The sequence below is a fragment of the Carassius carassius genome, unplaced genomic scaffold, assembly GCF_963082965.1.
Source record: "Carassius carassius unplaced genomic scaffold, fCarCar2.1 SCAFFOLD_116, whole genome shotgun sequence".
Taxonomy (NCBI): Eukaryota; Metazoa; Chordata; class Actinopteri; order Cypriniformes; family Cyprinidae; genus Carassius; species Carassius carassius.
Window position 1 is genome coordinate 43,863 of NW_026775171.1, and position 22,638 is coordinate 66,500.

Sequence of the window (22,638 nt, forward strand, 5' to 3'; positions counted from 1 at the left end):
CTGCAAGCCAGACGTAACGTATACTCACCTTTGTGTTACACTAACCTGTGTCTTTGTTCTGCTGCCCTCAGGACCGCGGATCAACTGTTAGCGACGGTCGCTATAGTCTCCTGTGATTATCCCGAGCTGGTACTGTCTTTGGCATCTAAGAAGGAAGAGAATATAAGTGCGCGATCTGTGGCTTTGACAATTCTGAACCGAGCGAATTCACCTGTTTGCTCTCCCGTCCCATGTGGTTACCATATTGCCCGCACTTGAATAACGGAGCTTTCACCGCGCACTTGAGGACAAAGGATTCACCGAGCACTTGTACATTAATAAAATACACTGTTCTGAATTCTCCTACCTCTGTCTCCCGAGTCTGACAACTGTAACCTGAAAAAATATTTTTATTTTTAACATTATATACAGATAATAATCCATAATTTAGATATGAATATTAATTAGTAAAATTAAATACACTCAAAATGCAAAATATTAAAAACATTATTGAAATGTAGTATATTAATTTCACAAAAATACAATTATTACATGATTATGGTGAACAACACAAGTTTGACTCTCTACTAAACAATAGCAGAGGGTTAACACAAATAAAAGGACTGGTCAGTTACTGAGAGTTACGTTTAATTGGATGCTTTTATCCAAAGCGACTTACAATTGGGGAATACATAAAGTGATTCTTCTTAAAGAGGCAAACAGGCAAGTTAAATGAGAGAGCAGTAGGACAAGACGACCCCCAAACGTCCTGTGTGCCATCTCCAATCCCCTAGTGTTTAATTACCTCTGAGTCCAGATGATAAAGACGTCTGACAGGAGTCACGCTTGTGCCCACTTCAGTCCCAGGCCTTGGTGTCTCGTCCAGCAGGGGACAGCAGATGTCCTTCCCCTAAGTAGGCCAGGCTTTGTGCGGGAACCAACTCGCCATTGCACGTTGCTGTCAGCCATCAAAAATCAGATTTTCTAGAAGGTGACCTTTGAGAAGACGACACCTAACCGGTTTGAGGAAATGGGCTGTGCAAGTGTAGAGTTCAGGGGAAATGGCTGATGTTTTAGTTTTCTGTGTTGGTAAAGAACTTTACACCAGGCTTCACTTGTACCTTCTCAACTTAACCACCCCGAAGCAGTGCATGGAAGCACTAAACCTGTTATGATGGTTAACCGGCTCAAGCAGAGATCAGAGAATCATTTGAAATCAGTCTTTGACACAATCATCTTTGGTTCTTTCTTTAATTACTCCGTTCCCAGGAGAGCGAGCGGGGTAGTTAACCAGTCAAATAAGCAGTAAAGCAATTATTGGGTCATAATGAATACAATTCTGACATCTTTAATCACTAGGGGAGTCTGTGCCTGGAGAAAAACAGCACACTCGTCTCTCCCAGAGCTGAGTGAGATGAAATCATGTTGATCTTCTGAGATCTGAACCTTTAACCCCAGGCCATGGTTTTCCTCTCCTGCAGTCGGTGGGACTCATTCTCACATGGTGCAGTTCTATTTTATTCATGTTACAGCACTGTATTCTCTCACTGGCTTCACATCTGCTTTGTGATGACGCTCTAGATCAGAGCTTCTCAACTGGTGGATCACGACCCAGAGATATAGCTTTGTTTGTTTCCATGTGAATTCCCTGCCATAATAGCAACGAATGGAAAGAAAAACAACAAGAGATAATAAGAGACCAAACCATTAAACACGAATCAGCAAAGAAAAAACGGTTGAGATGCTCTGATCCGGATGAGTTCCTCGTCTGATTTGTTCCTGGCTTTCTTCCGCAGCTCCAGGTCGAGCTGGACCAGGAGTATCAGGACAAGTTCCGGAGGCTTCCAGGTGAAATCCAAGAATTCGTGCAGGATTCCGCTGCTTGTAAAGACAAGTTAAGCCAAGACAGTGACTTTCTTCCCATTTCCAGAGCTACTGGGAAGCTCAAGCATGCGGTGCTCTCTCCAGCTGAAGACGTGGAGGAGCGATCGTCAGAGAAAGACTTCGATACGCCACTCTGAGTGTGCTGCACCTTTGTAAACACGTTTTTGTACTTTATATTACTAGGACAATGTTCAAAATAATTGTTCTTTTTTTCTTAATTTTAAAACATACTATTCACAAGAACTTGTTGCTTATGTGGATTTAAATGTGTTTAGACAGACTCTTGTGTATGTTTAGATTAGTCTTACTGTCACTTAATGATTTTGAACAACTCTTTTAATATGAAATTTAGGCTCTACTTAGGTCACATGTTGTCATGAATATATATAGCAACATTGATCTGAAACATAAAGGCATCAAGTGATCCATTTGCTTGCATGTAATTATACAAATTTGTGATGTGGAAGGAAAACATTTTTTTTTTTACAACAAGTACAGTTTATGAAGATTTACACTTACATTTATGCATTTGGCAGACTTACACTGCATTCAGAGTTCATATTTGATCAGTTCATTCATTCTCTGGCAATCGAACCCATGACCTTAACTTCTCTAGCGCTCGGTGTACTGTCAGACGATGATGTTTAATAAACATTCTTTTGTGCCACAAAGAGGAATATTTTACCACAAATACACTGTGACAAAAAGTTTATGTCCCAACACAAACCATAACTGACCACCGACTTGACCAGAGTTTTAAAATGAAGATGAACATTCAAGTCAATGATACACTGTCATTAATGTGATGAATGTGTTTACCGATGGAGGAAGTGAACGTGTGTGTGAAAGACGCGATGCTGCCAGTGTCTGAGCTTCTTTTATACTGTTTACGAGACAACCCTAAACACATCTGAGACACACATGAACAGCATCTCGAGTGTTTGAACATGTTTACCCTCTCTAATGCATCATGTGGAAGCTGGTGCTTGTAATGTAATGGTCTGTGGGCGTCTAGCGCAGTAATGAGTAAAGCTTGTGTCTCGCAGTATTTCAGAGAATAGACAGATTCACTTGAAGTTTCTCCACAATGTTTATGAAGCTTATGAAATCAGCTCAAGTGTAAGCGGGTTATTAATGCCTGTGGATGAAATAAATGTTGCTTCTGTCTAAACGTGTCTTATGTGGTCTTCTTTGGTTGAGTTTGCTAGCAGTTGTAGGTCAGCGTGCTTGTTCCTGCCCCGCTGAAGAGTTATATGATGCTTCTGCAAAGGAGCTTGGGACGTTCTGAAGAGCTGGATGTCTGAACCCTACTCTGGGGACCCACCGGTGGGTCCAATATTGCATATGCCTAATTCTCAAAAAAATCAAAATAACAGCTGAAGTGGTTAATGCTTCATAAGTCTGTGCTTTGATGTGTTGATGCTGGGAAACACTCTCATTAAGAGTAAATAATAGAGCCATATTTCATGTCCTGCGGATGTCATGGACAGATATTCAGCCGGCTTTATGTGCAGAGAAAACGTGTGTGTGTGTGTGTGTGTGTGTGAGAGAGAGAGAAAGAGAGAGAGAGAGCATTGGCTGTGGTCTGTTTCCCATCATCACCGTGGCAACAGTTGCCAAAACATGTTTTTATGCACAGATGCTCAGCGGTCGCTGCGACTGGAGCACATGTGAACCAACAGGAATTCAGCTGCAAATATAATCAACATAAAAATAAACAGATCATCGTTCAGAAATAGCTCTGATGCTGCTCTTTCTTTGTTACGATCTCAGAGTCCGTCACTGTCCATCATCTCTGCTATAAGGTTTCCTGATGATTTATAAGAAGATTTTTATTAAATATGCTGCAAATGATTTAGACATGTAATCTCATATTACCAGATGTTGGATAAACACACACACACACACACACACACACACACACACACACACACACACACATCTGATGGAGAATTATCTGATGAAAAGCTCCTAAAGCCTTTGTGTCATTTAAGTAATGAAATGTGTGTGTGTGTGTGTGTGTGTGTGTGTGTGTTTGTTCTCCTGCAGGTCAGTAGTGTGTGTGTGTGTGTGTGTGTGTGTGTGTGTGCGTGCGTGCGTGTGTGTGTGTGTTGACCATCATGATTTTGTGAATGTAAATGGTTCCCATGATTCCGTCTGTCAGATCATGGCTGATGCTCACTGGACGCTGAGGTCAGTGGGAAGAGTCGGCACTGTGGGGCGGCAGTGGCTCAGTGGTTCATGTAGGTTGTCTACAAACCGGAAGGTTGGTGGTTCAATCCCCGGCTCCACCTGACCAAGTGTCGAGATGTCCTTGAGCAAGACACCTAACCCCAGCTGCTCCTGACGAGCTGATGGCGCCTTGAATGGCTGACACCGCAGTCGGTGTGTGAATGAGTGTGTGAATGGGTGAATGTGAGGCAACTTGTAAAGCGCTTTGGATGGCCATGTGGTCTGTTGAAAGCGCTAAATAAATGCAGTCCATTTACCAGGAGTTATGTAAATATTCACAGTAAATCTGAGCAGTAACTTACAGCAATACCAAATTCACAAAAGAGTTTCTTCACTCTGATGCCTCGTTCGTGGATGTTAATGACACTCAAACGCCCACAGTTGACTAATTACATCTGCTGCACAACAAACAAGAGATTCAGCTATAATAGATAGATAGATAGATAGATAGAGTGAGTGATTGCAGATACTATTTAAAATGATCTGCGCTGGATGATGATAATCACTGAACTCAATGAACTGCCTTTAACAATTCACTATTGTCCTTCTGCATTATTGACACACTATTTTCATATTAATACTGTAACGCTGCTTTGACACAACTTTATTGTTAAAACGCTATATAAGTCAAGGTGACTTGAGTGAGAGAGGGAAAGAATCAGGAGGGTGAGACTCTTCTTCGTGATCTTCATCCTCATCATCTTCCTCCTGCAGGGATCCTCGCGCGCGCGGACAGTGATGCAGCTGCGCGAGTGAGTCTCTCTGTGTTTGTGTGTGTGTGTGTGTGTGTGTGTGCAGCAGTGCTACAGGGCTGCCTGTGTGACGCTGAGGAAGATCCAGCATCCTCCTCATCCTCTTCTCGAGCGCAGGGAATTCTCTGTTTTCCCGGGAATGTCGCGGGAGCGCGCTGGCGTGTGATGACGGTAGCGTCGCGCGTCACTGAGCTGTAGGGAAGGGCGAGTGTGTGTGTGTGTGTGTATACATCTGTGAAGAGAATCACAGTGAACTGGCCTTAGCTCTCGGGCTAACATTAGCTGCTAACGCCGCTGTTTCTCTGATCGTCCAGCATGTGAACGGTAAGACTGCGTGTGTTCACAGATTGGCGTTTGTTGAGCTGTCAGTGTCGCGCAGCGCTGCTTCCGTCCGTTAGCGGATGTTTTCCTCAGACCATCATCACAGCTGTGCCGCTAATACTGAGAATTACGTAATGCATTCTGTATGAATCTGAGATCTGATGCATGCTGTGCATTCACTGCAGAACTCGAGCACCCGTGGGTTATGTCTGTGTGTGCATATAGTGTTTGTGTGTGTGTGTGTGTGTGTGTTTGTTTGTGTTTGTGTTTGTGTGTGCATGTGCATATAGTGTGTGTGTGTTATTAGATGTCGTCCGTGTAATTCAGGATGAACTGTGCCTTTATCATATATAAACTTCTGTTATCAGGGATGTCACTTGAAATAATTTACCTTAATGTCCTTAAAACTATATACATTAGTGTTGTTTTGAAAATATACTATAATATAATTCAAAATGCAGCATCTGAAAAGAAACACAAATTTCTTTATATATTTACACCATAACTTGTGTACCTTATTTCATATTTACAGTCACAATTTGACATTCAGTGCCTCAATATACAATATTAATAACAATGCCAAATAAAGAGTAAAGGCAGGATTACAGGCACTGAATCAAGATCCAGCCTGACACTCAAGATCTGTGAGGACAGATTCTGATGCCGGATGTGTTTCTATCAGCTCAAGCTGTCAGGTTCAGATGTGATGTGATGTGTGATCAGAGCGGCGTCACACCTGTCCACGTGAGCGCGCAGGTAAAGCGATGTTTATTCAGTCATGAAGAGTGTTCTGGTGTGGACGTTCCTCTCAGCTCAATGCTTTGGGATGTTCTCGATGGCTGTGGATCTGTAGATCATGAGTCTCCGCTGTGTTTAGGTTCTTGTGAGACGGACCTAATTCGGTACGTGTTTTATTCAAACACCTGATGTTCTCTGAACTCTGTGTAATGTGGCAGTATCATGTTGTGTTGTTAGTGTGTGATTTGAAGCACTAATGGTTCACTGAGCATGAAATGACAGATTGATTTTGTGTGCAGGATTTGACTTGTTCATCATGTCATCTTATGGAGGTTTATGCTTTATCATGTTTGAGAAGCGCAGGGTTTGCTCATAGTATGTGTTCGACTCTTCTGTGACATCAAACTTCATTCTTGTGCGTTCAGTCCTGTCTTTGTCTGCAGCAGCTTTCAGAAGCACTAAACTGTTACCTGCCATGACAAATGTCTAATTTTACTAATATTTTCCTAATATCGGCCGCCATGTCTGTTGTCAGACATAGCAGGAATAATCGGCTGCTTGGCAGATATTTGCATCCCTGAATCCGCTGAAGCCGGTTCTGGAGGTCCGACGGGTTCCTGATCAAACTGTCCTCAGGGTCGAAGCTCCATCTGAACAGCCGTGTGAAATGAGTTTTTCCATGTAAACAGACCTGTGTGGTGCTCTGTTGTGTTCTTGTGCTCATGCGTCCTTCTGTGTGCTGTAGGGAAGATGCACTATTATTTTTTAATTAGGCAGATGCAAACACAATGAGTCACAGGCTTCTGGCTGTTATTGTTCACGTTGGCTTTCATGCAGCGGCTGCCAGTTTTCTACGGGTCGACTGGACGACGTTCTGTGTGCTTTCACTTAATTCGCCTCTCTGTGCTTGTCTCCACAGGATGAGAGAGGTTGCTCGCCCTTTAAATCATTTTCTGCACAACCAGTGAGTTTTTGCTCAATGCTTCAGCGTGATTCACACTCACATTAACTTCATTGAGTTGGCATAAAAACCGTGTTGTTTCAGTGTCTTAGATCAGCACATGGTTCCTCATTAGCTGGATCAGGCTGTTTAGGTCAAAGCTGAAGGTGGTCATGGTTATCTTTAGGGATGCAATGATACCATTTTTTCAGAACCGATCCAATACCAAAAATTCTGAGTATCTGCCGATACCGATCCAATCCGATACCAGCGCAGGTTTTTTTTTAATCAATGTAGAATTTCTATACTTCTCTGTGTTGACCTGATCATCACTCTTTTGTGTGTTAAACACAATCTACAACATATAAACAACTTAATTTTAATGAAAAATAACAAATGAAAAAAATATATAGTCATAATCTGACAAAAATACTATTATAAACTAGATTAGTGGATAATTCAGCAGCAGAAAATAATGTAGACCAGGGGTCAGCAACCTTTTCGGCATGACGTGCCATTTTTAATTTTTCTGGTTATCCACTGTGCCATCTCATCTCTGTGTCATCTCTCCTAAACCACCTCTTAGCACAATATATTACAGTGGCGACGAGGATTAAGAGTTAATTTAGAGACCGTTAGTGGTGGATAAACACGGTGTTGCACTTGTCGTAAGAGTGAAGAAAAAATAGGAACAAGGCACGAGTGAAAAGCCCTAACGAAATAGCTAACATGGCAGCGATGCAGTTTGGCCGTGTGGATGAGTACAAGGAAGTAAAGGAGGATTCTGAATCGTACATTGAGCGCTTTGAACATTGGCTGCTGGCGAATGATATTGCAAGCGAGAAAAAGGTGAGCGTGTTTCTCTCTGTGATAGGGGCAGAGACATATGGACTGTTAAAAAATCTAGTCACACCAACGAAGCCGAGCGAAATGACTGGGAAATGACATTACAGACCGCAATCATTAGTGATCGCGGAGCGTTTTAAGTTTCAGAAACGCAACCAAAAGGAAGGTGAATCCGTGGCAGATTACATCGTGGCTTTGAGGCAGCTTTCAGTGAGCTGTGAATTTGGACAGTATTTGAGTGATGCGCTTAGAGACAGATTTGTGAGTGGACTAAATTCTGAGTCGATGCAGCGAAAATTGTTGAGTCAAAAGGATCTGACGTTCCACCAGGCTTGCAAAATTGCTTCATCCATGGAGCTGGCCTCGAGAAACACCCTGGAAATTGCGGGTAAGACAAGGGATTTACAGTCAGTGAATACTGTGAATGAAGCAAAACTGTTTCATAAAAGAGGAAAAGGAAAGTTTAAGGGGAGAGTTGATTCTGAAAAAGGAAAATACCAGAAGAGGAAACAGAGACCAGAAGAAAGCAATAAATGTTACAGATGTGCTGGGAAACATTCTGCTAGAGACTGCAGTTTCAAGAAAGAGAAGTGTCATGGGTGCAACAAAATCGGACACATTATAAGAGCCTGTAGAAATAAAAGAGCAGCTGGACAGACACAGTATGTGGAAGCAGAGAGTGGTAATGAAGGAAAAGAGGATGAATCAGAGTTATTTGGTGTGTATACAATATACACAACCTCAGATGGAAAAAAGGCATTGTAGTGAATGTGAAATTAAATGGGAAGTGTATGGACATGCAGCTGGACACAGGGGCAGCTGTGTCGCTAATGTCAGAACTATCACACAAGGAGTTCTTGTCACACTTACCATTAAGCAAAACCACCATGCAGCTAATTACATATTCAGGTGAGAGAATTCCATTGCTGGGATCGGTAAATGTGCCAGTGCAGTATGAAAAGCAAAATGTGACACTGCCGTTGGTCATTGTCGAAGGGGAAAGACCAGCTCTGCTGGGCTCGAACTGTCTGGGGAAAATTCAGTTAGATTGGCCAAACATTTTCAATTTGGAGAAAGCTGAAGTGGCCTCTGACCCAGCAGTGAAAACTGTGTTGAGACGACACACAGAGGTATTTTCTGACAAACCGAGCGCAATTAAGGATTTCAAAGCAACTATCCGAGTCTGTCCTGATGCAACACCAATCTTTCAGAAAGCTAGACCTGTTCCTTATGCATTACGAGAGGCGGTGGAAAAGGAACTGGATAGACTGGAAAAAGCAGGCATAGTATCTAAAATTGACAGAAGTGACTGGGCAGCGCCAATCGTAGTTGTGCCAAAAAGCAATAAGTCTATCCGCATCTGTGGTGACTATAAAGTCACCATAAATCAGAATCTGGAGGAGGAAACATATCCGCTACCCTACACAGAGGATTTGTTCGCTAAGCTGGCAGGTGGAACATTAAGTAAACTGGACTTGGCGCATGCTTATCAGCAATTAAAACTGGACCAGCACTCTGAGAAATACCTTACCATAAATACTCACCGGGGTTTGTACAAGTACCATCGTTTGAGTTATGGAGTGGCCAGTGCTCCTTCTATTTTCCAGGCCGTCATGGATCAAATTCTTCAAGGGCTAGACCATGTCACCTGTTTCTTGGATGACATCCTTGTCACTGCCAGCTCAAAAGAGGACCATATCAAGAAACTGGATGAAGTGCTTACCCGACTGGAGAGGTATGGCCTCAGAGTAAAACTTTCCAAGTGTCAGTTCATGCAAAGCAGTGTTGAGTATTTGGGGCACCGCATCCATAAAGAGGGACTTCATCCTACTGACGAAAAGGTAGGAGCGATTGTAAATGCCCCAGAACCAAACAATGTCACTGAATTACGGTCTTTTTTGGGCCTCCTAAATGATTATGGTCGTTTCTTGCAAAATCTCTCCAGTCGACTTCAACCTTTACATAATCTGCTTAAACAGAAGCAACCGTGGAGTTGGACTGCTGATTGTGACATGGCTTTTGAGGAGGCGAAACAGCTGTTGCTCAGTAGCACAGTACTGGTGCATTATGATGGCAATCGACGTCTGAAATTAGCATGCGATGCCTCACCTTATGGGGTGGGCGCGGTGATCTCACACATTATGGACAATGGAGAGGAGAGCCCCATAGCTTTCGCGTCTCGCACGCTGACGGAAACCGAGAAAAAGTATGCTCAAATAGAATGTGAAGCCCTGTCCATCATCTATGGGGTAAGGAAGTTCCATAAATATATTTATGGACGTAAGTTCACACTAATAACTGACCACAAGCCTCTGCTTGCGATACTCTGACCAAAGGCATCAATACCAACTTCGGCAGCTCTTCGAATGCAGCGATGGGCATTAGTGTTGATGGCTTATAATTATGACATTGAGTATCGGAAATCTGCTGACCACATGAATGCTGACGCAATGTCCAGACTGCCAACAGTGGTTAAAGATTGTACTGGGGAAGAAGGAGGTGTGTTCTATTTTTCCCAGTTGGATGATCTTCCAGTGTCTGCAAGGGACATAGCCCAAGCAACACGGAAAGATCCCACACTATGCAAAGTGTGGGATTATACTGTAAATGGTTGGCCCAACTATGTGTTGCAAGAGGATCTGAAACCATACTTCACATGTAGACATGAGCTGTCGGAGGACCAAGGCTGTGTGTTGTGGGGAATGCATGTTATAATTCCACCCAAATATCGTTCAAGACTACTGGACGAGCTACACCATGAGCATCCAGGAATCTGCCGTATGAAGGCCCTCGCTCGTAGTTACCTGTGGTGGCCAGGATTAGATGTCTGCATTGAAGAGAGAGTGTGCAGCTGTAGCTGCTGTCTGGCAGTTCAAAATTCGCCTGCAGGAGCACCCCTTCATCCTTGGAGGTGGCCTGAGAGGCCATGGCAGAGGATCCACATTGATTTTGCAGAAAAAGACAAGCAGTTCTTCCTAGTAGTGATCGACAGTCATTCAAAATGGTTAGAGGTGGTGCCAATGTCATCAATCACCTCCTCACTCACCATCGATGCTCTGCGAGAATTGTTTGCAGCATATGGAATACCAGAGGAGGTGGTCTCCGATAATGGGCCACAGCTTGTGTCTTCTGAGTTCACTGATTTCCTAAAGGGAAATGGAATGAAACATACACGAGCCCCTGCCTATCATCCGGCCTCAAATAGTGCTGCAGAAAGATCTGTTCAGATACTTAAACACTCACTTCTGAAAAATGTTTGTGAAAAACATGGTAAGAAGATGCTTTCACTCAAGCACAAATTGGCAAATTTCTTGATAATGTATCGGTCTACACCTCATACTGTAACTGGAAAAACACCAGCCGAGCTATTTCTAAATCGTCACATCCGAACTCGTTTTTCACTGTTGAAGCCTGATCTAGCAAAGTCGGTTCAAGAAAAACAGCTGGAACAAAAGAAACAACATGATTGAGGAAGACGAGTCCTAAGATCCTTTGCGGAGGAAGAACCACGGAAATTTCAGAGGAGGGCAGGAGAAATGGTTGAGTGCAACAGTGATTGAGCGAAAGGGTCCAGTAAGTTATGTCATGCAGGAGGGTCAGAGAAGGCGCACTGTGCATGTGGACCATATGTTGCCCAGAAACACTGCAGAAGGATCCCCCATGCCTGGTGTGTTAGAGATCCCAAATTCAAGTGTCATTGATGATAACAGAGGACCACTGAATTTTCCTAGCGTTGGTGACTGTTCCATGCCAATCATTGAGCCTAAGAGCCCTGAGAGCACAGAGAAATTGACAGCACAAGTTCCAAGGAGTGCAACACCTGCTGTGGAAACTGTTAGCAGATATCCTCAGAGGATTCGTACTGCTCCAAAAAGGCTGGATTTATAAGTTACAGTATTATAGGTGTTCTTTGCTAATGCTTGAAGTTATAGAAACAACTGTTGTAATATTTTGTCATATTATTTTGTAATACTGTCATCTAAATGGTGGGAAGCCATTAGTTTTTTTCTGTTGCAGTAAAATAAAAATAAAAATGGTTTTCAAGCTGTTTATGTTGTAAGGAAGATGTTCAAATCTAAAGGGTAAGGAGTGTAATAGATTATTCTGAGAGAGATTTACGTAAACTACGCCCCTATTGAATGTATGTGTATGGCCTATTATTGAGCATGAGTTCTCAGTAAAACAAGTACGCTTGCAGAGTATGTGTCTGTCGTTCATCTCTCCTAAACCACCTCTTAGCACAATATATTACAGTTTCATCACTGGATATAGGTCATTTAGCATTTCTATTGTAACACGTATTATTAAAAGTTGACTAATATTAAATGATTTGCAGCTTCATCTTACCTCGCTCTCTTTGACGTTAAACTGACGCTTCGCGCTCTGCTTCTGTGAACGGTAAACCCCGCCTACTTGAATTTGATTTGCCATCTCAGTCACTGTGACATTGACGAGCTCTGTTAGACCGCTGAGGCTTTGATCTGAAGCGCCTAATATCTGCAGCGTTCACGTGCGCATCTGCAGGCTAGCGCAGGTTAATTCTCACACTCTTAATAGTATTTATAGCTCCTAACAGGCTGTGTGACTATGAGAAGTTATTACCTCAGAATGTACGTCAGTATGCAGTTTTCGTGCCAGCGATTAACCCTCTGCGTGCCACTGTTTTCACTCGTGCCGTTTGCCGACCACGCTCATCTGCGGTTGAGTATATACATTTGAAAGCTGTGCGCATGTGTCTGTGTGTGAGATGGAAAGAAACACTGAATGTGAAGTGTACCCGGGTCTTAAGTTCGGTCATCCTACACACACGTGACTGACCGCTCGCTCGCACCAACAGGAAGAGGAGGGTCAGTGTTACTCTCTATATAGCATTCAGTCTGATGGACTCCTACTCTTTCAGTTATTGAGGAAGCATTGGAAACCAGCGCATACTGCAGGAACGGTATAGTGGAAAATATTTGAGGTTTTGAAACCTAGCCCATGCCTAGCAGTGAGACTAACTTATGTTTCCAGTGCTGATGCTTGAAATTAGCTGATGATGAATAAAATGCAGCACGTGTCTGTTGCTTTCGTTGGTGTGAACTTCGTTAAATTTGCATATAGTGCGGGAATTGAAAACCAGATTTATTAAATTTTGAGAAGAGACATTTATGTGGACATGTGTAAATGGAAACATTTTAACAAATCACACTTGTTTAATGTTATCAAACTATCGCTCTGTCTTGAGCTGAAGGAGAAAACTGGCTGTAGTTTATGCTAACATTTCACTTTATCGCCTCTTGTGGTTTTGCTGAGTGTTATGAACACTGTTGTGTGTGTTTTGCATAAGGTGTTTCCCATAGGCTTACACTCTATGTGTGGCGGCACTTCCCTTGGGGGAAATATATATGTATATAATGTAAATCTAAAACAGAAGACGGGCAGATTGAAAGTGCAAATTCATTCTCTGCCAGCAGGAGGCGCTTTAAGAGTGGCAGAAACAGTGGTTTCCTTGGTAACGGCTGTAATCGAAACAGCACTGCGCTCATGAAGGCTAAGGCTGGATGATATGGCCAAAATTTATATCATGATATATTTCTTAATTTCAGTCAGTATGATAGAATTCTGATATTGAAATTAACAATATTTTAAAAAGCCTCAGAAAACAAAATAATTTGTCAAGCCTATGAAACCCACTCTCTGTTGAACCTATATAACATTTTAGAAATAAAAACAAATAAATGCAAATACATTTTATTTTCAACTTTATTTGTATTTATCCTTCATACAAACAAGACATGTGAAATCAGTGTCAAATATTCATAAGACTCTCAGATTTATCTTATTAATATAAATATCTTTAGCTGTAAACTATAACATAGGCTGATCATTCTTACAGATAAAAAAATATGAAAGAATATGAAAAGTGTTCGGAGTCGCTGCAGAAAAAAATGTGTGCAACAACAAAACCTTGCTGGAGATGGGCTGATTGAAAATGCAAATCCATTCTCTGCCAGCCGGAGGCGCTGTTGCAACGGGAGATTTATTGGTTTCCCCGGTAACGGCTGTAATCAAATATGCTTCATCAGGTATTACTGGAAAGACAAAATTAAAATGACATCAATGCTTTTCTGAAGATGTTCGGTTCTTTTCAAAGACACATTAATATAAAAACACCCTTGCTGCATTTTCATTTTTAAAGGTACAGTGCAAGCCTTTTGGAAAATCTATTTGTGGCAGTCAATTTTCATATTGAGACGAACCGCCAAAAATTACTCAATAGGTGCATCCCAATTTGTGTACTTATGCACTATTCTATGACGTTTTTTAGTATAAATAGTGCGAGTAGTGCGTTCACACTGAAAATTCAAAAAATAAAAAGTGCACTTTAAATACCCGGATGATGCACTTAAAAAAACCCCCGAAAAAATGAAGTGTGGAATGTTGGACACTTCATGCACTCAACTGCCGCAGCTTTAATTATGTAGAGAAGGGGGTGGGGTTATCAGACTCAAATTATGAATGACAAAATAGCCTTATATAATTCATACACTACATGACTGAGTACATAGTGTATGAGTGCGTAGTGTATAGTGTGTTCATAATATGTATTCATAATACATGAGCTCATAATATTCATAATATGTTCATAATCTATATTTTTATGGAAAAAGAAAAAAGAAAAGAAAGGCCTTATATTTTTTTTGCAGTGTGAATAGCTGACTCACCGTGTAAATAACAAAACATTTTGAAAATAAAACATGTATATCTTAGAGTTCCCTTCAAATTCTATCTTTTAAATATGGTGTTTGTCACAATGGGAAGTGCATGAAAGGGGATATCATTAGGCTACTGTCTGTGCATGACACCTGTGAACAGAGGTTCTAGAGTACGGTCATCATACCTGTTCGAACCAGCCAATGGTCTGTTTGCTTCGGCAGGGAGTGAACCAACTCCAGGGTAAGGCTACAAGCAGCCTAATGTATTAAACATCATAAACCTGTCTTTTTAGGCAAGCACCAGCGATGGGTGTCATGTAGGCTAAAAAATGTGTTGGGACAGAATTTGTATTTAAAGTCAAAGTCAAAGTCACCTTTATTTATATAGCGCTTTAAACAAAATACATTGCGTCAAAGCAACTGAACAACATTCATTAGGAAAACAGTGTCAATAATGAAAAATGATAGTTAAAGGCAGTTCATCATTGAATTCAGTGATGTCATCTCTGTATTTTGTTTAAAGCGCTATATAAATAAAGGTGACTTGACGACTTAAAATAAACAACAGTGAAATTTAACCCCTTAACTGTCACTCACATTTTTGAACATAGACTTTGTAGGCCATGATCCAAACTTAAATTTGTATATTTCATGAATGAAAACATTTTACCTGATATTGATGTACCGTTTACATGGTAATGCAATGTCTGATTTTAAAATGGGTTTTCAAGGATGAATTTTGAGATTTTAAGTTTTCAGTCGATATATAATTTCTGATGATTTCTAAAATGTGATAGAGAAAAAGTCAACAAAGAAGTCTTTTTTTTTAAACAAAGGTCAAAACTCCTCATAATTTTGAACAAAGAACATAGGTAAAATATATATTTGGGAGTCTTAGACCTTTCCAACGATATATAGTTTGTCAAGATTAGATTAGATTTAATTGTAATGTAGTGAAGTAAATGTAGGCGACAGTTAAAAGGTTAATAGTTGTTTGTTAATTTCAGACTTTAATGGTTATGTATGAACTGACAGGGTTTCCAGTATAGAATACTGCTTTTGCTGAGAAAAATTGTCATTTTCCTTAAATACTGTATCTCGAGATGATTGGATATTGAGCTGAACTGAGAGCTTGTGATCTGTGTTATGTCTGTATATTGAAAGTGTTTCAGTGAGACAGCTGAACACTTTCTCTATTAATGACTGGACAGAGGGAATTTTTGCTTCCTGAAGTGATTATTGCACCCAAAAACACCCCCCACCCCCGCTCTGAGATCTCCCATCATGCCGTGTTCCTGCGAGCGTCTCTGTAGAACAGCCAGCTGAAACATCAGGGTTCCTGGAAGACGAGTTTCGGCTAAATATAGCACAGAACAGAGTGAAGCCGGAGCTATTCCTGCTCTTTCTAATTGCAGCCCCTGTGAAACAGGTTCAGTCACGGCACTGCTGGGAGCCAGCACACGCACACAATTTGCACTTCCAATTAAACTGTCGACCTTTGTGCTATAACTCAGAACGTGACTTCTGAACGCTGCAGCATTCGCGTCTATTATTACCCGTGTTAGCCGAGGACGCAGTGACGAGGCGTGTGACCCGACGCCGATCCCTTGTTAAATCACTAGTATTTGTTCACCTGGGTCACGTGACTGGGTCTGAAGGGTCACGTCGCCTCTATTTCTACAGCGCTTTATACAATTCAGATTGTTTCAAATCTGCTCTACAATTCTAGAGAAGAAAGTAGTAATTCAAGTCCAACATTACTGAAAGTCCTGATCTTAATGTTTATAATATCTTAACATCTTATAGGTGCATGCTGCGGATTGGAGCTGGATGATAATAAAAACAATTGATGCAAGAATCAGGCACATCAGCTGGCAACTAGACACAATAATCGTGTTTCATTTGAGATTTTCTTTTGTAGTTGATGTTTTTCATCATTTGTCTGATTTAACTAGATTTCACAAAATGAATTGGTGCTGAAATACTTTAGAGATTGATTGAAAGCACGACCTTTGACCTCAACAGCTTCAAGTAGTGAAGTGGATCAATTTGTCAGTTAATCCTGCACATTAACTATAACCAATCTGGAGAACTATACGTGTTGGTTATCTGGAATTGCTGTTGACCAACTGCATCTGGCATGCTGTCAGGAGTGCCGTTTCCCATGATGCCCTGCGGCCATCCGTTGGATTGGTTCAGGTGAGCGGCAGTGATGACTCTGATCCTGATGGAGTGACTGATGATGAAGGAGCTCAGTGAAGCTCTCAGCTGCAGGTGAATTTTCATTGATTATTGAGGCACTAATCAATAGTGATCTGGAATGAGTGTTTCTCTGAGTGTGCCGTCGCTCGTAGGTGTCGCAGGTGTTTGTGTTTCCGCTGTGGCCATGGACGGATTGACGTTCTCCCACCGTGGGATTATCGGCTGCTTTAATCAAGAGAATATTTGCCGCCTCGTCTGATGTTACCTGAAATAATGCCTCATAAAGTCTAAAAATAAACAGTACTCATTACGTGGATTTGCCAGACTGAACGAACAGAACAGAGGGCTTTATCTGGAGATTTAACCGGATCATTTGTGTTTTATAACGCTTTATTTTAATCTTCGACAGATTGATAATACAGAGGAGATTGGCTTCTTCTTCAGAACATTTACTGTAAATCACACACTTTAACTCTGTAGTTCATTAAAAAAATTTATTTAGAGTTAACAATGGTAGCCATAATTTAGTTTAATTTTCTCTCTCTGACAGTTTTATGTGAATGAGCTCTGTTATGATTGGTGTTGTTCACACTGTGTGGGCATGTCATATATGTTAATGACATCTGTTATGATTGGCATAGTCCAAGCTATGTGTGTTGGTCTTTGAATTTTGGATTCTTAGCAATGCATATGATTAATTACCGTAGGAAATTTATTAAATATCTTAATGGAACATGATCTTTACTTAATATCCTAATGATTTTTGGCATAAAAGAAAAATCGATAATTTTGACCCGTGATATGTTATTTGGCTATTGCTACAATTATACCCCAGTGACCTTAGACTGGTTTTGTGGTCCAGGGTCACATATGTTAATGAGCTCTGTTATGATTGGTGTAGTCCACTCTATGTGGGCGGGTCATTTATATTAATGATCTCTGTAATGATTGGTGTAGTCCACGCTGTATGGGCGGGTCATATATGTTAATGATCTCTGTTATGATTGATGTAGTCCACGCTGTGTGGGCGGGTCACATACGTTAATGAGCTCTGTTATGATTGGTTTAAGGCAAGGCAAGTTTATTTATATAGCACATTTCGTACACAATGGTAATTCAAAGTGCTTTACATAAAAGAAAGTAAAATAATAATGAAGAAAAATAATAACAAGAATAAAACAAGAAATTTTAAAACTTTTAAAATTATTACAACAGTTAGAAAATTATTTTACATAAAAAAACAGTGAAAATATAGTGCAATCAGTTCGGACATTGCACAGTGCTCATTCAATAAATGCACAGCTAAACAGATGAGTTTTAAGTCTGGATTTAAATGTGACTAGTGTTTTAGCACATCTGATGTCTTCTGGAAGCTGATTCCAGCCGCGGGCGACATAGTAACTAAAGGCGGACTCCCCTTGTTTTGTGTGAACCCTTGGTATTTCTAACTGACTCGATCCTAATGATCTGAGTGCTCTGTTAGGTTTATATTCAGTGAACATATCTGCAATATATTTCGGTCCTAGGTCATTTAGTGACTTACATACAAGTAAAAGTACTTTAAAATCAATCCTAAATGTAACTGGAAGCCAGTGTAAGGACCTGAGGACTGGTGTGATATGCTCAGATTTTCTGGTTCTAGTCAGAATCCTGGCAGCAGCGTTCTGGATGAGCTGCAGCTGTCTAATGGTCTTTTTGGGAAGGCCGGTGAGGAGCCCATTACAATAGTCCACCCTGCTGGTGATAAAGGCATGAACAAGTTTCTCCAAGTCTTGGCTGGAAACAAAAGATCTAATTCTTGCAATGTTTTTTAAATGATAGTATGCTGATTTAGTTACTGCTTTGACATGACTACTGAAACTAAGGTCTGTCTCCAGAATCACACCAAGATTCCTGACTTGATTTTTAGTTGTTTGACCCCTAGAGTCAAGGTATGCATTCACCTTGAAAACTTCATCTTTGTTTCCAAATGCAATGACTTCAGTCTTTTCCTTGTTTAACTGAAGAAAGTTCTGGCACATCCAACTATAAATTTCATCAATGCATTGGCAGAGGGAGTCAGTGGGGCTGTAGTCATTTGGAGATAAGGCTAGGTAAATCTGGGTATCATCAGCATAGCTGTGATAGGCAATTTGGTTATTTCTCATTATTTGACTTAGGGGAAGCATATACAGGCTAAACAAGAGCGGTGCAAGAATTGACCCTTGTGGGACTCCACATGTCATGGACGTCCACTTAGATTTATTCTCTACTAGACTCACATAATAACCTCTCCCTTCTAAGTATGACCTGAACCATTTGAGTACCATCCCAGAAAGCCCGACCCAGTTTTCCAGTCTCTCTAGTAGTATGTTATGATCAACAGTGTCAAACGCAGCACTGAGATCTAGCAATACTAGCACCGATATTTTGCCAAAGTCACAATTTAAGCGAATATCATTTATTATCTTAATGAGTCATTTGCAGTGATTGCCCTTGATTCAAGCCTTTGGTTTATCCGCGCTCATAACACTAGCACAGAATCAGTTCAGAATCAATCACCAAAAGAATCAGTTCGGTTCAGACGCTCTGTGTGTCGGTCTGCTTCACACTGAATCACACATGCGCAGTATCATCAGCTCCTCGGTTCTTCTTATCTGGCTCGGCTCGGTGCTCATCTTCAGTTCTCTCTTCACAGCAGTTCAGTCAGTGTACTGTTTGAGTAAATGAATTACTCCGGGATATTGGTTTGTTTGAACTCAGAGGGAGTGTCAGCCACATTAAAAAAGTTAACAGCTTAAGTCATTTGTGGATTAATGCGTATTAGAGATTAGTGTTGGGCGATATGGTCATTTTTCAAATCGTCATATCGTCAGCCCGTGAGATCGATGATACACAATATTATCGAGCATGGGTGGAGCAAGAGAGAGACTCTTTTTTCTTGTCATAGCATAACTATTTGGTGTTTTAAACCGTGCAGGTGCACGAGAGAGAGCCTATGGAGTCACCAATAATAAAAAAAAATTACTTTCAAACATACTGACTGATTTAACTAACGTTAAATATAAAAATAGTTTATTTAAAACAGCTAGTTCATACATAGTCGGACGCAACTGTCATATCGCGCGTACGCATCTGCGCAGGGAAGTTATCAGTCTAAATCTTCTGCAAAATCAGTCAACGGTGAAAATCAATAGCAGATTTCATTTAAAGTCCAACAGTTAAACACTAATATTGGGCATAAACGAACATTTAAATATAAAGTATTTAAAACAGGTAAGTTGATATATTTGTAGTAAAGTTGAGTTGAACTGATGCATCAGTCATACAGCGCTCCGGACCACGCGCCTCATGACGAGTCTGACGCACCGTCACAGAAACAAGAATGAGATGCATTCTAACATAACTGTGACATTAAACTCAGTTAGTGAGGGCTCGTTTAATATATTGCACATACAGTATATAGGCTGTTTAGATTACTTGTTAAAGTGCAATGAAATACCTTATATCTGCAGACGATGTACGTCTGTTTGTGGATGGAGACTTTGTAACGGCCAAAATTATGTATTTTGCATGCATCACATTATAGTGCGGTTAGCATGAAAATAATAACAAGGCGGCAGATTGAACTTATTATCCATAGTGGTTCTCACGTAGTCCTTCTACGTCATCACCACATAGTGTGTTTTATAAGTTAAGTGATCAGTCTTTAAGAAAAGGACTACGTGAGAACCATGCACTATGGATGATAAATTTGCTCTGCCGCCTTGTTAATTATTTTGTCTTTACTTTATTTGTGACACCAAGAAAGAGTTAATCTCTCATGTATGAGAAGAGCGCGTTGCCGTATACCTGCCATTAAATGTGTGGGGCACCAACTCGTCGTTTTCTATCTCTGTCATTTCATGGATTTAACGAATTATCTGAGTCAAAGCGTTACAACTTCACCGACTACATGCTCGAATCCTCCTGCGCGTGCGAGGTGTGTGTGTGAAATGCGGGCAGTGAAATTAAGTGAAATAGCTTGGCAGTTTAAAAGCCGAATTATAATAAGCAGCCTAATAAAAATAATAGTTATTATTACTATAATCTAATACATTAATAGGAAAATGAGCCTAATATCGTCTTGATTATCGACAAAGAATTCTGCTTATGTCGATATCTCTGACGATCGTCGAGACACGATACTATCGTCTATCGGCACAACCCTATTAGAGATGCGAACCGTTTAAAACGACTCAGTTCGATTTGGTGAACTGAATGATTCGTTCGCGAATCGGATATCCAGCTGCTTTTTGAACTCTCTCTCACAACAGACACGGAAGAGAAGACAATGCTGAATAAAGTCATAGTTTTTGCTATTTTTGGACCAAAATGTATTTTCGATGCTTCAAAATATTCTAACTGACCCTCTGATGTCACATGGACTACTTTGATGATGTTTTTCTTACCTTTCTGGACATGGACAGTAGACCGTACACACAGCTTCAATGGAGGGACTGAGAGCTCTCGGACTAAATCTAAAATATCTTAAACTGTGTTCTGAAGATAAACGGAGGTCTCACGGGTTTGGAACGACATGAGGGTGAGTTATTAATGACATAATTTTGCTATCTGGGTGAACTAACCCTTTAACTTTTGAGTTGAAGGAATCAAGGAGAATATCAACAGAGTCTGCAGAAATTCTTGGTGTTAAAGATATAGCCTCCATAAATAGTACACTAGTGTTCTCATTGATGCATCTTCTTCTGACAGAGACAGATCTAGATTCAGTGGTAGTAGAGATCAAAATATCAAAGAAAATACAGAAGTGATCAGATAGTGCTATGTTCTTAATAACAGTGGATGAAATGTTTAGACCCCTACTGATGATTAGATCCAGAGTGTGTCCACCTTTGTGTGTGGGTCCATGCACGTGCTGAGTCAAGTCAAAAGTGTTTAGAAACATTATCATTTCTTTTGTATTGTAGTGCACTCTCTGTGGGCGGGTCATATGTTAATGAGCTCTGTTATGATTGGGGTTGTCTATGTAGTCATATATGTTAATGAGTTTGTGGCTATGATGTTGTTTTGGATGTAAATGTACACAGGGATGCAGGAACCATCTGATTGATCTGTCATGTATCTAATTGTCATAATTTGCAGTAAATTATTTTGGTTAAAATACACAATAACCATCTTGATTTCTGGCAGGATTATTTTCTTTACAGCCAAATTTTTAATTTGCTTCGTATTTGCTGAATTTTGCATTGTTGATTCTGTTATTTTCCTTTTTTGAATTAATCTGTGTTGTATAAAGTGCTATAGAAAAACATGACTCCACAGCTGAATCATGCAATCGCAGGTGTTTGGTCATGTGACCGCAGGGCAGCACACCTGTTGCTCTCTCTCTCTCTCTCTCTCTCTTTTAACAGCGTCTGTCACTTCTTCCTCACAGCATTTGCTTGTGTCTTCCTGTTTTGCAGAAAGTGAGTGCTGTCCTCAGCCCATTGTTCGCCCGCTCTTCACCTTCAGCCTCGGCCTGGTAAGACTGCTTTAACTCAATTAAATAAGACAGTAATGAGCAGCGTCTGATCATCAGACGAGAGGCATTAGTGTGTTATGTGCTTTATTAGCGTGTCTGTCTTCTGTCAGGATCTTTAGCATCCACAAACAGCCAATCAGACGGCAGTGCTGCTCGCTTCTGTTCATTAAAGCGACAGTACACCCAAAAATCACCATCATTTACTCTCAGTTGTGTCCTGCAGACCTGTAGGAGACACTTCTTTCTCTGGAACACAAAAGAAGTTGTTGCTGGGAACCAGATAACATCAGACCCCATTGACTTTCATTATTTGGACCTAAAAAACGGAATATATCTATAAAAAAAATAGAGTGCAAGGCTGTGGGAAACACTGCTTCTGTTATGAATACTATTAAATGTTTTAATTTGAATGTCAGGTTTAAATGAACATTGTTATTAGAGTAGTTAATCGTTAGCATAAGCGCGACTAACTCTAATCTAATGAGAATTAGAATTAAGTTTCTTTATGAACAATTTAATGCTCCTTTAACTTATATTAGGCTT

At 40.7% G+C, this 22,638-nt stretch overlaps 1 protein-coding gene across 1 annotated transcript in view; it reads left to right on the forward strand.

The window, feature by feature from the left end:
- Positions 1–4,846: 4,846 nt before the first annotated feature.
- Positions 4,847–22,638, forward strand: part of LOC132137507 (1-phosphatidylinositol 4,5-bisphosphate phosphodiesterase beta-4-like) — a gene marked incomplete at its 3' end in the record, with an annotated part of 43,177 nt that continues 25,385 nt past the window's right edge. Inside the window, exons 1-2 of the mRNA XM_059547541.1 lie at positions 4,847–5,171; positions 22,037–22,095. The remainder of the gene's footprint in view (positions 5,172–22,036; positions 22,096–22,638) is intronic.